Raw genomic sequence first — 16,284 nt, 5'->3', positions numbered from 1 at the left:
CACCTTCAGTGGAACGTTGGTGTATTTTGTTATCTTCATCGTCAGTGGTACGTCGATGTACATCTCTTTCTACCTTCAGTGGGACGTTGGTATGCGTCATCGTCAGTGGTACGTCGATGAGTTCTCTCTTTATATCATCAGTGGTACGGTGGTATATCTCTTTATATCATTAGTGGTACGGTGGTATATTTCTTCATGCCTTCAGTGGAACGTTGGTGTGTGTTATCGTCAGTGGTACGGCGGTACATCTCTTTCATCGTCAGTGGTACGTCGATGATTAATCTCTTTTCATATCATCAGTGGTACGGTGGTATATCTCTCTTCATGCCTTCAGTGGGACGTTGGTATGTGTTATCATCAGTGGTACGGTGGTATATCTCTTTAATGCCTTCAGTGGAACGTTGGTGTGTGTTATCGTCAGTGGTACGGCGGTACATCTCTTTCATCGTCAGTGGTACGTCGATGATTCATCTCTTTTCATATCGTCAGTGGTACGTCGATGAATTATCTCTTTTCATATCGTCAGTGGTACGTCGATGAGTTCTCTCTTTATTTCATCAGTGGTACGGTGGTATATCTCTTTATATCATCAGTGGTACGGTGGTATATCTCTCTTCATGCCTTCAGTGGGACGTTGGTATGTGTTATCATCAGTGATACGGTGGTATATCTCTTTAATGCCTTCAGTGGAACGTTGGTGTGTGTTATCGTCAGTGGTACGGCGGTACATCTCTTTCATCGTCAGTGGTACGTCGATGATTCATCTCTTTTCATATTGTCAGTGGTACGTCGATGAATTATCTCTTTTCATATCATCAGTGGTACGGTGGTATATCTCTTTAATACCTTCAGTGGGACGAGGGTTCGCGTCATCGTCAGTGGTACGTTGATGAATTATCTCTTTTCATATCATCAGTGGTACGGTGGTATATCTCTCTTCATGCCTTCATTGGGACGTTGGTATGTGTTATCGTCAGTGGTATGGCGGTACATCTCTTCATATTATCAGTGGTACGATGGTGTGATTTCTGTTAACAGAAGATTGGCATTCTGATTCAAGATGCATACTTTCTCATCCCCAGTGAAAGAGGATGATCCCCTTTTCTCATCCCCAGTGAAAGAGGATGCTATAACCTCTCTGACGCGAAGTGTTTTCCCCAGAGAAATTTCTTTTCCCACCAAAGTCCTGTCTCTCCAACAAAGTCTTGCCTTCCCCAGTGGAGTTTCTACTCACAAGACGTTTGTTTCCCCAGCGGAGTTATAGAAAGATATTTGTTTTCCCCAGTGGATTACCTATTACTCCCCAGTGTTGTCATGCTTTATTATCATCACATGCATTCATTAACATTGCATTGCATCTTAGGATCAAAAATTGTGTTTTATATATTTAAGTCTCTTCGATTTTGACAAAACGAAGATTTCCAATCATCGTATCTCCAAATCGAAGATACTTAAATAGGGGCATCTGTCATACCCCAATTTTTGACCCTAAGATCCTACATCATTCATATCCCAATCACTAATCAAGAGCTTCACTTGGAAGTTTTGTTTATGGTGTTGCACTCACCTCATCAATAAGAGGGACCATCAAACGCCAATGTTTGTTTATCTTGTATGCATATTATACTAACCCAAATACCAAAAATATTGTTTGTTTCTTTGTAGGCTTTTGTTTTGTAGGTACCAAGCCAAGACATGCAATAAACAAGGCATTTTTCACATTTCTAACAGATGAAATCGATTTCCCTACTGGGTAAATCGATTTCCCTGCAGCAATCTTCACCAAAATCACATTCTGGACAGCATGAAATCGATTTCCCTCCTGGGCAAATCGATTTCCCTAGTGTATTTTGCGCCAATTTCTCTTCTGGAACAGAGTAAAATCGATTTCACTCCTGGGGAAATCGATTTCCTTAAGGCGAAATTCAAAAAAATATAAGGAGGGAAGCTTGACATCATTTTGGCACCTTTTTCTTTGATCATTTTACCAATTTTCCACCTCATCAAAATTAACCCCTTCATTAAACCCACTTAAACCTCATTTTACCATTTCTTACCATTTAAATGCCACTTTAATTACCAATTAAACACAAGCTAATTACCAAATGCAAAAAGACCAAATTACCACTACTCTTGCTCTCATCCTATAAATAGAGCCCACTACTCTCTCATTTCTCAAGCTTTGAGAGCCAACAAACCCCTTGCAATTTCTCTCCTCATCCCTACCAAATTCACTAAAGCTCTTTGTTCTTTCATAAAGTTTGTGAGTCACATCTTGACCCTCACAAACTTTGAGCTAAGCCACCATCCATTTCACTCTTTTTTCTTCAATTGTTGAGAGATGAAGATTTGTGTTGGTGATTCTAGAAGTAGATCTAAGTTTTGTTCAAGATTTGGTAATTTTCTTCATCCTTTTTGTATATCATAATGTGATCCTTTGTTGCTTGTGTTCAATGCATCTTTGATGCTATATTGGTGCTATTTGATGTTGATTTAATGGAAAATTCGTGCTCCAATTGATGTGTGATCATAAGGTGTTTGTATATTTGTTCAAGTCAAGTTTCATGCCTTTAAATGCTGTTTTTGCTGGAATTTACACTGAGGAAATCGATTTCCTTAAGGTTGAAATCGATTTCCTGCTGAACGTAACCTGTTTTTTTGAAAACTGCACTATGGAAATCGATTTCCCCCTGCATGAAATCGATTTCCTGCTGGCAGAATGTGGTTTTTTTCCTTTTTTATGCTTGCTTTGGTTTCCTACTTCCTCCACTTCATTAATATCATTGGATCTAGGATGTTGATAGGTTTGAAATGACCTAATCCATAATATTAGATGAATGATATTAATGATAGTGTGAGTTGATTATCTTTTGTGAATTTTATTCTTCTTCCTCCATTTCATTAATATCATTGGATCTAGGATGTTGATAAGTTTGAAAGAACCAAATCCATAATATTAGATGAATGATATTAATGATAGTGTGAGTTGATTATCTTTATGCATTTTATCTTCTTCTTCTCCTTTTTTTCTTTTGATCGATGAAAGTCTTAATACTTTGAGAATTCTTATGGATTCTTAGTAAAGACTAGATCGTTACCTATTTTCTTTTCGTGCGGTATTGCTTTCGGAAGGCGATCTACATATCGTTCTTCTCGCATTCATTAGCACATAAAGTTTTGACCGGCCTCGTGGTAGGGTGATTTCTACATAAATCACTTGGCGATCTGCTTAACATAGCGCAATATTTCGTGTCCCGAATCAAAAAAGATCAAATATGGAAGAGAATTGTATGCGGTTGATTTACGACTTATGGAAATTTATCGTTTAGTCGCTATGATTTTATCAAGCTTCTGATAAGTTTCCATTGACCTTAAATCCGAGTACATCATTCACTCACCATCGATCTTCATTACTAACTTTGATAACATACTTGACAAGTTTCAAGATGGTTATCTTTAACATCTAACAACTAACTTTAATTTCCGCCATTTACTATACCGCTCTTTATATTTCTCGCTTAATCGCTTTATTTTATCATTTCATCATATTTACATTCCGTCATTTTCTCTTTGTCCACTTGGACATATGTTTATGCTTCTGCTATTTTTCTTTTGTCCACTTGGACCATACTTTACTTTTATGCTAAAACACTAATAAACAACCAAAATCTAAAAAATACATAAGGCTCTCTTTGGACTATTGGTTACTATCCCTAGCATTTTGGAGATTCGGACTTATGGACTTAGTGCCTCTGGACCCATTCTGTTATTACTCTGTTGTTATTCTGTCTGTCTGGCATTGGATTGTTGTCTGTTTATGTGTGCAGGTAATTCCTTGAAAGCCCTTGATGGTTAATTCCAAGGCATTGAGACAAGGATTTTACCCGAAAACAGCCGTTACTCTGCCCGATTTTCGTCAGAATCTTAATGTGCTTAATGCAAAGTGGTGCTAAGATAATAAGTTCATCTGGATTCCCAAGTGTTAATGTGTTGGTATTGATAAGTCCAAAGGATGGGAAATCTACCTTGACTCTTAATGTCAAGTGTTAGCTTCTTTTTGGGTTAGACCGTTTCTTTCCTTAACTTTTATTTTATGCACTAGGTTAGCCTCTTCATCTCCTCCCATTCTTAAATTTTCAAAATCTTCTCCCTTTTTCCAAAATATTCTTATGTTTGCAAACCTTTTCTTAAAAATATCTTTTTCCCTTGTTGGCATTTTCTTTCAAAAGTTTAGACACCGTTAATTGTCGAAACGAGTGGTTATACCCCACGATTTTGAAATTGATTGATAATAACGAGATCTTTTCCGCGTGAGAGAGCTAGTGGCATACTCGTTGATTTTATCCGAGTTGGAGCCCTTCTTTCATTTGCGATGCAAAGAACTTGTTTGTTCTCATGCTCAAGATCAATGGCTGAGTATTTCTCTCCGACGATAACAAAGTGTTTATTCGTTTTTAAAAACGTTTTTCCCAAAAGCGGAACTACATTAGCTCTGACTTCTCCATTGCACCGAGGAGGTATGTAGGCCCAAAGCTTAACGCTTTGCCGAGCTTATTTTAAAAATAAACAAATCGTTTTTTAGCACACACACACACAGATTTTCAAAAAGGTTCCCGTGGAGTACCACGGATATGAGGGGTGCTTTAAACCTTCCCTTCATATAATCAACACCCGAACCTGAGTTCTCTTTCTTGTTTTAAAAACAAAACTTTGGGTTTTACGTTCTTTTCCCTTTTCCTTTGAAAAAATAAAGCGCAGTGGCGATTTCAAAACGGAATATTGATTCGAGTCAATCCCATGGCTTCGATATCAGATTTTCCCCGCTACACTATGCCACTCCTAATCTTAAGTGTTCTTGAATCCGGGAATAGGATTCGTCCTTCATTTAATTCCCAAAACGCCCTGAAAAATAAAGCAAGCAAAGCAAACAATAGAAAACAATTAAGTGAATCCTAAACTTTTAAGGTAACCCCTCTTTTATAAGAAAATTCTCCCCAGCAGAGTCGCCAGTTCTGTAATATGGTGAACTGACTTTTATAATTGAAAATGTCGCGGTAAGCAAGAGTCGCCACCGACTTTTATTTTATCCAAATATCGGAAAGGCTAAAAGAACAGGAAAATACCTTTTAAAAAGATTTTGAGTTCAGGGGGTAAATTATGCAAAGGGAAGGTTTAAAAAGCACCCTTTGCATCCATGGTTTTCCATGAGCTCTTAATTTGCTTTGCTCTTTTTGTTTCAAAAATGTAGAAGAAGTGAATACAGACTTTAGCTCGTAAATGAGCGTAGCCATATTGAAGAATTATGAGAAAGAATATTTGAAAATGTTTTTAGAGCAAGGCAAAGCAATTAAGGGCAATTTACCTTATAGTTTTGAGAATCTATTCTTTTAGCCTTTCAGGGTGAAAGGGTCTATCCTTGCCATAAGAAGGCAGGAAGCCTTTCATTTGGAGGTTTGAAGGTTCATCGAAATATCCTTCGCCATGAGACTGACCCATGCCATAGAGAGGCAGGTAGTCTAAGGGGAAGGACCAGAATAGCCTTTCGTAGGCAGCCAAAGGATACCTTAGCCTTTTTTGTAGGCAACTTCCGAGGGTCGAGATCATGCATATCGAAGGCAGCATCATTAGGGACCATGATCTTAATCGAGGCAACTGGCTAAGGTATCCTCGTATTCGAGGGACTGGCTATTCTGCAAAATAACACAAGGCAACAGGCAACAGGCAACAAGGCAACAGGCAACAAGGCAATAGGCAACAAGGCAACAGAGAGGTTACCCCAAAGGTGTGCGTGGGTGCATCAATCACGTGATCAATTCGATTAAATTATCTTATAATTAGTGAGGCTAATTCATATTTAAAGTTGCACTCCCTAAATTACTAACCACGCAAATAATATAAGGCAAGAACGACACCAATATGGGGGAAGGGACAATGAAACCAGCGGATCCCTAATAGGGTTTGACATAAGTAATAATAAAATACGGAAGATATCATGATTAGGGTTTAGTGTTACCGATACTCGTAGCTTTGGCAGTCGACAAACCCTGAAAATTTGACAAGAAAGAAATAAACAGAAGAGTGAGTGCATTATCGGTTCGGTGTCAATTGGGGTTAACCCTAATAAAAATAAAAGATAAAGAAATTAAGAATAGATAACTAAAAGGTTACTTAGCTTTTGCATTTTGATTTGATCTGACATGGTTGACAGTCGGAGGAAGCCTCAAGGTTAACCCTGAAAGTGGCAAGGCAAAGGCAGAAAAATAGATGGAATGAGTGTATGCACAGTTCAAAATATAAGGGCAAACCCTAAAATCAAAGAGAACAAAATAAACTGTGAAATTTAAATGAATACTTAGCTTCGTATTTGACGCGGCGCATAGTCGGAAGGCATTAGAAAAGTAAACCCTGAAAGAGACACAGAAAAATAACATTTTTTAGTGTAGGGCTAATTCTCGTAAACCCTGATTCGGGTGTTTAAATAAAATAAAGTGACAATCGATTTAATTAATTAGTGGTCTCGCGACCTAATTAATTAAATCGAAGAAGAGAAAATAATTTCATCGGACAAGAAAAACTATTTTCATAATTTTTGTTAATTAAAACAAAATAATTACAATTTTATAAAGAATTTTAAATGAATAGAAACTAATTTTAATAATTAAAATAAATAAAATAAATATAATAATTTGATTATTAAAAAAAGATTTACTAAAATGTTTTGTTTTGTTTTTTAGAAAATATTTGTAGAAAAGAAAACAATATATATATATATATATATATATATATATATATATATATATATATATATATATATATATATATATATATATATATATATATATATATATATATATACAGATAAATAAAAAAACATATTGTGTAATTAATAATAAAAATAAATTTAACACAATCTTAGGTTTCGATTTAGTGTGAGGCGCGTCCGAGAGTCCATGGTATGCATGCAGCTTCACAGACGTTAGATATGAAGCTAGCAAGATCTGATGGTGGAGATCTGAGGCTCTACCGTGTGCATTGATGGGTAACGAGCACAGGATTTGCTGAAGCAGAATTCTGAAAAAAATAATATTTGTTTGTGGGGATCGAACCCCTGTCTCTGATTTCACCAACATACGTGCCTCGCCAACTGGACTGGAACGGTAATCTGATACATAAACCAAACCATTAAGTTATTAAAAAAACGAATATTTGAATTCGGGAAACGCGCGCGGGGTCTTCTTCTTCTTCCTCAGAATCTCATATCCAGCTACGAATTGCCTGCGTTTTTGCTACAAATGCGTCTCTAGCCATGGCCTGCAAATTTCAAACTAGCAACACACACGTGATACATCATAAAAGACGACCCAGACTGACTATAGGTGACGTTACGGATTCAATCGAACCATCGATTTGGCCTGAAATCATTCCTACACAAAACCCCTATTTGAGGAACATAGAACCCTAACAATGGCATAATCTATAATTCGCAATTAAACACAAATTAAACGGCACAGACAACTTTTAAACATCATCACGATTCAAAACATGTGTTCATATATGATTTATGATGAGTGTATGAGCGGAATCGAATTAAAATAGCATAAACGCAAACCGTGGGTTTTTCGTGATGATTCCAGATGCTAACGGCTTCGTGAATGCTTGAGACACCTTCCTATACTTGCAATGATCGTTGCTGGATGTCCAAAAGTTTCGGAATTATACTTAAACTCAGAAAACGATTTCAAGCTTTTTTGGAACTTTGTTAGAACTCTTGCACGATTTCCAGCCGTCCCCCCCCCTCTGAATTTGTTTATGTATTTATACGGTATCCACTAGGTCAACAAAACAAGAGAAAATCTCCTTGGAATCTTTGATTTAAAATCTTGCAATATTTGATTTGTGAATCAAGAATATTGTATCTCCTTTGGAAAGATATGGTGTCTTACTGTTACTTAGCATCTTTTAGCGCACGATAACATGAGCAAATTCTGTTTCTCTTTAATTTTTCTATTTTTCTTTTTAATGATAATCAATACTAATATAATAATACAAACTAGAACAAAAATATGACCTAATAATAATATATGTTAATAAAAATAATTATACTAACTAATACTTAAAAATAATTCCTAAAAAGACAATAGAAATAACTATACTAATAAATAATAGAAATTATATTTACTATAAATTAATGATAAAAAAACTAATTCCTAATATAATGAAATAAAAGACTATGAACAAAAATAAAGGGAGGAGGTGGGATTCGAACTCATGTCCTCTTAATAATCGCATTCCTTACCTCGCTCTACACCCGCTAGACCAGCGTGTTTGTTCGAGACATAACGGAATTTGTAAATATATGAAGAGTGTGACAATATTCCTTAAATTGAATGTAGTAGCCAAATGAATCATCTGTGAGTAAAAAATGCAATTACCTGGAAAAATCCCGATCATTACCTAAAAATCCTTTTTTGAACTAAAGTGTTTGACTGTATGGATGCATGCTACGCAACTGACTTAAGAGGACATGCGCACATGAAAGGAGAGGCAAAAGAAAATATACGAGGGCAAATTTTGGGGTATGACACTATCATTCATGCATCATAAATGAAATATTGCTTTGACATCTTGTTTATGAATATATATATGGATCAATAACCCTCAATCAATTGCATCATATCATAATCATACACGATTTCACAATGATTTGGCATATTAGGGTTCTTCATGATTTCCAGAAAATCAATGGTCTTAGAGCAAAATTAAATGAAATTAAATGGTACCATCATGTTCCTTGTGAAAAACCAAGTGAGATAGGCTATCTACCTGATCAAAATGGTTCAGTTTTAAGGATTTTCAAAAATTAGTTGGGGAGTGTTCTTGGCGCCAGTTTTTGGTTCAGAAGTTTGAAAATTTGATTTTTATATTTTATCAATTCATTGCACATGAATAACAATCTGAGCGCGTAGCCTAGTTGGCCAAGTTTTGTGCTGGTGAACATGAGGGTGTGGGTTCAAGCCTTGGTAGGACCAAAACCAATTTTTTTCCACTTTTTTCCATCACTTTCTTCACAACTTCAATTAATTATTTAACCTATCAAATTAATTCATTCTCACTTTTTTTTTGTACACTTTTCATTTAATATATGTATTTTATAATTATCCAAAAAAATCACAAAAATATTATTTATTTAATATCTTTTTATTAGGTTTAAAATGACATGTTTTTAAGTGCTTTTTTTAATACTCTAAATATTGTTTTTCATTTGATTTTTCAAGACCTAATCTCTTGTAAATATTTTACAATCAATCATGGTCCTCTCCTTGAGTTGTAAGTCCCAAAACCGGTTTTTTGTACATAACTTTTGTATAAAAATAGATAATCAAAAAATAAGTGTTAAAACTATTTTCTTTGGTTTTCTTTTCAAACTCTTGACTAATTCTTTTTGGTTAATCAAATCAACAACCAATTTTTATTGAATAAAACATGGGCCTCTCCTTTGAGTTGTAAGTCCCATTCCATTTTTGCTTTTGTACGTGTTTTCTTAAAAGCTTTTTGTACATTACTTTGGTGAAACCTTTGTTTTAAATCAAACTAGGGTTTTCTTTAAAACCTTTTTTTCAAAAAAACACTTGGGCATCCCTTAAGGTGTAAGCCCCACTCCTTTGTATAAAATTAGGCCACTTTTTGTATATACGCCTATCTTTTTATACCACGACCAATTTGATTTAAACCTTTGAATACAAATCAAAATTAGGGTTTTCTTCAAAACCTTTTCAAAAATCACCATGGGCATCCCTTAAGGTATAAGCCCCAACCCCTTTGTAAATATTTATCATTTATTTACATAGCCTTGAATCAAAATACACTGGACCTCTCCTTGAGTGTAAGCCCCATTCCCGTGTACATAACCTTGTTTGATAAGCCGTTCATCCTTAAAGGTATATTTCTTTCATAAACTCCAATGTACACACACTTTGTCATATATACTTGTTTATATACTTGTTCATATACTTTTTCATACTTGTTCATATACTTGTTCAACTTAGTACAACACTAGGTTCCCCATAGCCTCCTATTGGGCTTCGTGCAAAGAATTTCTCTTAGCTAGGTTAGGACATAGAGTACGGTTTCACGGTGAAATCACTCTAAGAGCTCAAACCAACTATACCATGCCTCCTCTTGGGCTTCTTACAAACGAATATGACTCCCATAGCCTCCTCTTAGGATTACAATGCAAGGACCCTCGATTGTCCCTCCCATAGCCTCCTCTTGGGCTTACAATGCAAGAACCCTCTAATAACCTCCTCTTGGGCTTCGTATAAAGACCCACGGGCTTCTTAAAAGCATCCCCATATCACAATCAAATACCCTAGGAGATTAGACATTTATCATCTCTATAACAGGAGTATCTCTTTTATATCATCACAATCAAACTTTTTGCCATACTGCTGGCTCATCAAACTTTTTGCCACACCGATGGCTCATCAAACTTTTTACCACAAGGCTGGCTAATCATACTTTTTGCCACAAGGCTGGCTAAACAAAACATCTTTATCATTCTAAGAACCATAAGCGGCACAGCCCAGGTCTTATAATGAAAAGATTAAAACAAAATCAACAGATGTATGTGATGAAATAGATTAGATACATCGACCATTGAGATGAAATTTGTCTCTTATCCATTGCTTCCACTAGCATGAGTGGGAACTACGAATGCTCTGAATTTCTCAACATCCTTTTGAGAATACGTAGGCACAAGGTTGCATCCTTGGCAAGCATAGTTCTATCTCCCTCAAACCATACAAACCTTAGCTTCCCGTAGACCTCGAGCTACAGTTGCTCTAATTCCCTCTAAGAGATATGTATGCAGAAGATTGCGATAATCTTTGCGAGCATAATCAAACAAACAACTTAGGTCCTCACCTATCTCACAGAGGAAAAACCTCCCCAATAGCATAGCAAGAAATAAACAGACAAGTATAACAAAGGATCCTATAGAGTACTATAGATACGTAGTGTGCTAATACCTTCCCTTCGTATAACCAACCCCTTAACCGGAATCTCCCCCCTTGCATTATTTTTAATTTTATATTATTTGCATTGCATATCTTTTTAGGTTTGTGCAACTTTTTACCTTTTCCTGCTTTGGAAACAATAAGAAGTTTGGTCGTGAGGCAAAAACTAAAAAAATCATTTTTTGAGCCCGAGCCCAAAGAAGGCATCCGGTGTCTCTCCCGATTTTCACCACAACAACTAGTTTCACTCAAAACCAAGGCGAATCACTTTTTGATGCCTGGGAAAGATATAAAGAACTTTTGAGAGCCTGTCCGCACCATGGCTTGGAGCAATGGCTAATCATACATACCTTCTATAATGGACTCCATTACAACACAAAGATGCCCATTGACGCTGCCGCTGACGGAGCGTTGACGAACAAACCTTACCCCGACGCTTATGCCCTGATAGAGGACATGGCCCAAAACCACGCCCAGTGGGGAATAAGTTGCATGGACATGATGAATGCTAAGATGGACGCCCTGGCCTTGAAAGTCGAGAACATGTCTCAAAACCCTACCACAGTGGCAGCAATCCAATCGGAGTGAAAATTCTGTGGAACTCATGGACATCAACCCATTGACTGTAACCTTTTGAATGACTCTAGCTCAGATAAAGTTAACTATACCCAAGAGAACCCTTTCTCGAGTACCTACAATCCTGGATGGAGGAACCACCCAAATTACTCTTACAAAAACAATAACCCCATCCAAATTTCTGGATCTTCGAGACCTTAAGGATTCCAAACACAAAAACAAAACCAACCTATGCAAGTTGTGCCACCAAGACCGAACCTTAAAAAACCATAGACACCTTTATTCAGAATCAAACTCAGCAAAATAAGGAGCTTATGAATCAACACATTCACACAAACAAGTTAGTTACTCAATTGGCAACCAAGTTTGACCAGATGATGACCCACACAAAAATGCTTGAGACCCGGATTTCACAAGTAGCCCAAACCACCTCTGCACAAGTTGTACCTGGAGGACAATTCCCTGGACAAACCCAACCTAATCCCAAAGGAGCAGCAAATTCTATCACCCTGAGAAGTGGAACCGCTCATGAAGGACCTAGAAATCCCAACCCTTAATCCATTTGCCTTAGAGGCATAATGATGAAGAAAGAGTAACTTGAGATGAAATCCTTAAAGCCACAGAGAACCCTAATTACCAAGATCCTTGTACCCATACCAAATTTGTTGCTTAATGATGCACGTTATATTAAATGACCTAATGGGAAGATGATGCACATGAATGTGACGCTCAAGCCAGATAAAATAAAAAGACTAGGGTAAATTTGGGGTATTACAGCTGCCCCTATTAAATCGTCTTAAACCTGAAGGTGAGATTGGTGTTAGCCTATCAAACATTCGAGGTAGAAGAAGATTAAATATCAAGACCTGAAATTTGTTCGGAAATGATGGTGTGATTGTTGTCCTTATTTTTTCATTTTTTTGATGTCTGCTGGGGAAAGAGAAATTTTTGTTTTTCTGGTGGAGAAATATACAGTGAATAATTGGATTTGAATGGTGTTAGCTTGTAACATAGCTCAGGTGCCAATACAAGGTTTTCCAAGAGAGCGGTTGTGTGAAATAATGACTGAAAGTATAAGATCTCGTAGCGATCTATGACTCAAAACCGACTCAAAACCAGGAGAAAATCTATGGCGATCTTCGGGACTAAAAGTTCTTGGACGATCTATGACTCAACACCGACTCGACACCAGGAGAAGATATATGGGCAATCTTCAGGAATGAAAGGAAAAGATCTCATGCGATCTGTGACTCAACACCGACTCGACACCAGGAGAAGATCTATGGGCGATCTTCAAGACATAAAGGAAAAGATCTCGTACGATCTATGACTCGACACCAGGAGAAGATCTATGGGCGATCTTCAGGACTAAAAGGAAAAGATCTCGTACGATCTATGACTTAACACTGACTCGACACCAGGAGAAGATCTATGGGCGATCTTCAGGACTGAAAGGAAAAGATCTCGTACGATCTATGACTCGACGCCGACTGGACACCAGGAGAAGATCTATGGACGATCTTCAGGACTGAAAAGAAAAGAACTCGTACGATCTATGACTCAACATCGACTCGACACCAGGAGAATATCTATGGGCCATCTTCAGGACTTAAAGGAAAATATCTCGTACAATCTATGACTCAAATCCGACTCGAAACCAAGAGAAGCTCTATGGGCGATCTTAAGGACTAAAAGGATAGGATCTCGTGCGATCTATGACTCAAATCCAACTCGAAACCAAGAGAAGACCTATGGTTGATCTTCAAGACTGAAAGGATTAGATCTCGTGCGATCTATGACTTAAACCCGACTCGAAACCAAGAGAAGATCTATGGGCGATCTTTAGGACTGAAAGGATAGGATCTCCTGCGATCTATGACTCAAATCCAGGGTGAGAATAATGGACTCACGACTCAAAAGAATTAGAAAAGATGAGGATAAGGTCGACATACCTACAATCCATGACTCGAAACCTGGGTAAGATCAACGGACCTACGGCCCAAAAGAATTGAAAAAGGATAAACATCAACAATGAGCTAGGAGAAGGAGAAGATTATCAACAACACTGAGGTAGGGGATTGGGAATTGGTTTTGAAATGGTTTTCCATGACGAGAACTGGGCTTTGAAAGGGTTTTCCAGGATGGGAACTGGGCTTTGAAATGGTTTGAAGGTCGGAAGGCAAAGGACTCACAACGCGGGGGTTGGATCCGAAAAGGTCGTCCACATAAGGGAAAATAACCACAGAGACTAGTGACGACTAGACTCGATCAAAAGACATCGGTAAACACTGAAGAATCACGAAGATATTGATGCTTGCGAAGCATAAGAATTACATTAATCCCTCAGGCCAAGGGCGGGGTGTAACTCTCCAAAAGCGGTAATCATTTGAATTGCCACACACCAAGTACGGTTATTCAAACAATTGAAAAATGAGATGGGTTTATTGCCCCTCCTCATTCACGCTCTAATCTGCATGCAACTTACGAGAAATAATCACAATAAGACTAGTAACGACTAGACTCGACAAGAAGATGGCAGTTACCACTGGAAATTACGGAGATATCGATGCTTGTGAAGCATAAGAATTACATTAATCCCTCCAGCCAAAGGTGGGTGTAACTCTTCAAGAGAGGCAATCATCTAAATTGCCACACACCAAGTATGGTTATTCAAACGATTGAAAAATGAGATGGGTTGAATACCCACCCTCATTCACGCTCTAATTTGCACGCGACATACGGGAAATAACCTCAGAGACAACGACTCTGACTAAGAAAGACATTGTATCCGATCCACAATGTAGCGAGAAGATGAGACTTCTTTCTGGGGATATATATTACTTCTTTCCTTCTAGGCATATGCAAACTGGCTTATGCATTGATGCATGTTTGGAATTTTTGTATAGCATAATGCTCCACTTTGATGGATATGCTACGCTTTTGAGGATGCAATGTTATATGCAGTGAATACTATATGTAGAGTGCCAAATAAAGGCATTAGTAAGGTAAACACCAGGGAGAATCCCCTTAGTGTTAAGGATTCTCTAGAGATTCCAATGGACTTTGACTTGTAGGATGCACCCTCTTTGACTTGAAGAATAATTTCTGACTTCTAACCACGTGTCACTGCTTAGAAGATTTTCAATTTTAAGAGATTCTTTCGATCCACCTTGTTAGGGATGAGAAATCTAGATAAGGAGACTAGGTTGGGGAAGTGGAACAACTCCCATGAGAAATAAACTCCTATGCTCAAGGAATGGAACAAACATTCAAGAGAAATAAACTCATGTGCATGGGGAGAGAATAAGTTTTCAGGAGAAATAAACTCCTGTGTTCGGGGAGAAATGATATAACTCATAAGATTGTGCCCCAAGTTTCATGACCCATGAAGGAATTTTCCCTAAAGGATCCTTGGAGAGATTTGTCGAATCTCGATGTAACTGTCCCAGATTGGTTAAACTCAAGAGAGATTCCTCGACTTGATTGCCCTAGATTGATCAAAGCTTGAAGATATTTATCGACATCATTGCCCTTGATATGTTGAATTTGAGAGGTCAAACCTCGATTCAATTGCCCCTGATTAGGTATATCTTACTAGAGTCCTCAAGCTTTCTTTGTTTTAAAGTCAAACAAACATGGAAACAACTTTACCACGCTCAACGGAGTCTTCAAACTCTTCCCCTCAGAGTAATCAAAGAAAGCATTAATTGTTCATGCCCAACAGAGTTCTTTAGAGAACCTGCCCCTTGATGGTCAACATTTGGAATGATTAGCTTTTACTCCTCGGAGTTCTCAAGTCTTGTTACTGTGACATGATCAAGCTCTTCACTGATTCTCATCCTTGAAAATTTCCTTGATGTTAAGCACATATTTTTTATGCAAAAGAATGTTAATTCTAAGAATGATAATTCTAAGAATGATAATTCTAATGCAAAACCTATGTTAGTCTTGAATTTTTAAAACTTTTTATGAAATGAGGTTGCGACCTCTTGTGACTGAATCACTAGTTGACACAACCTCAATTTTTGCATATGGAAGATAAAGCAAACATACGATACCAACATGGATATGAGTCTCGCTTCATTGGGAGTCAGTTAAACGCTATCTCATCCGAGTGCGCTTTCAAAATAAACCCTACTTCAATTAGGAATTTTAAGGGTTGTAACTTGGCCAGGTTTACGGTTTGAAGAAATAAAGGATTTTTAGGCTCAAAATTATTTGTACCCACCCCTTTCGTGATGTTCTCCAATCCTATGTTTAGTTAACTCGACATGAGTGTTCATCCCTCACAAGGAATTTTGAAATGGTTGAAGAATCAATGAGGTTTTTCGGACATTGCAGTCACTCACTTTCCTTTTTTGGTGTCTGATCACACAACTTTGTTCTTTTGAGAAGGATTTTTATTTGTAATCCTTGTTTTTTGCTTCTGGTTTCCCTAACTTTTTCCTGGACAAATTCTTTTGAATTTTATTTTGGAGTCCAGCGGGATGCCCTAACTTTTGTCTAAGTCACTTGAAACAATGTTTGTACATCATCAGTAGGGTTTCATTCAAAAGCACACAATTGGAGATTTTTGCGTTTTTATTTTTCATCATTCTCCCTCAGCTTTTTGCCTTAGCAAGCGATTAGTAAAGGTGTTATCGTAATGCCAAAGCATTTTATGAGTGATAACGAATGGATTACTTCAAGACAA

The sequence above is a fragment of the Vicia villosa genome, linkage group LG3 (assembly GCF_029867415.1).
Source record: "Vicia villosa cultivar HV-30 ecotype Madison, WI linkage group LG3, Vvil1.0, whole genome shotgun sequence".
Taxonomy (NCBI): domain Eukaryota; kingdom Viridiplantae; phylum Streptophyta; class Magnoliopsida; order Fabales; family Fabaceae; genus Vicia; species Vicia villosa.
Note: the sequence above shows the minus strand (reverse complement) of the source record.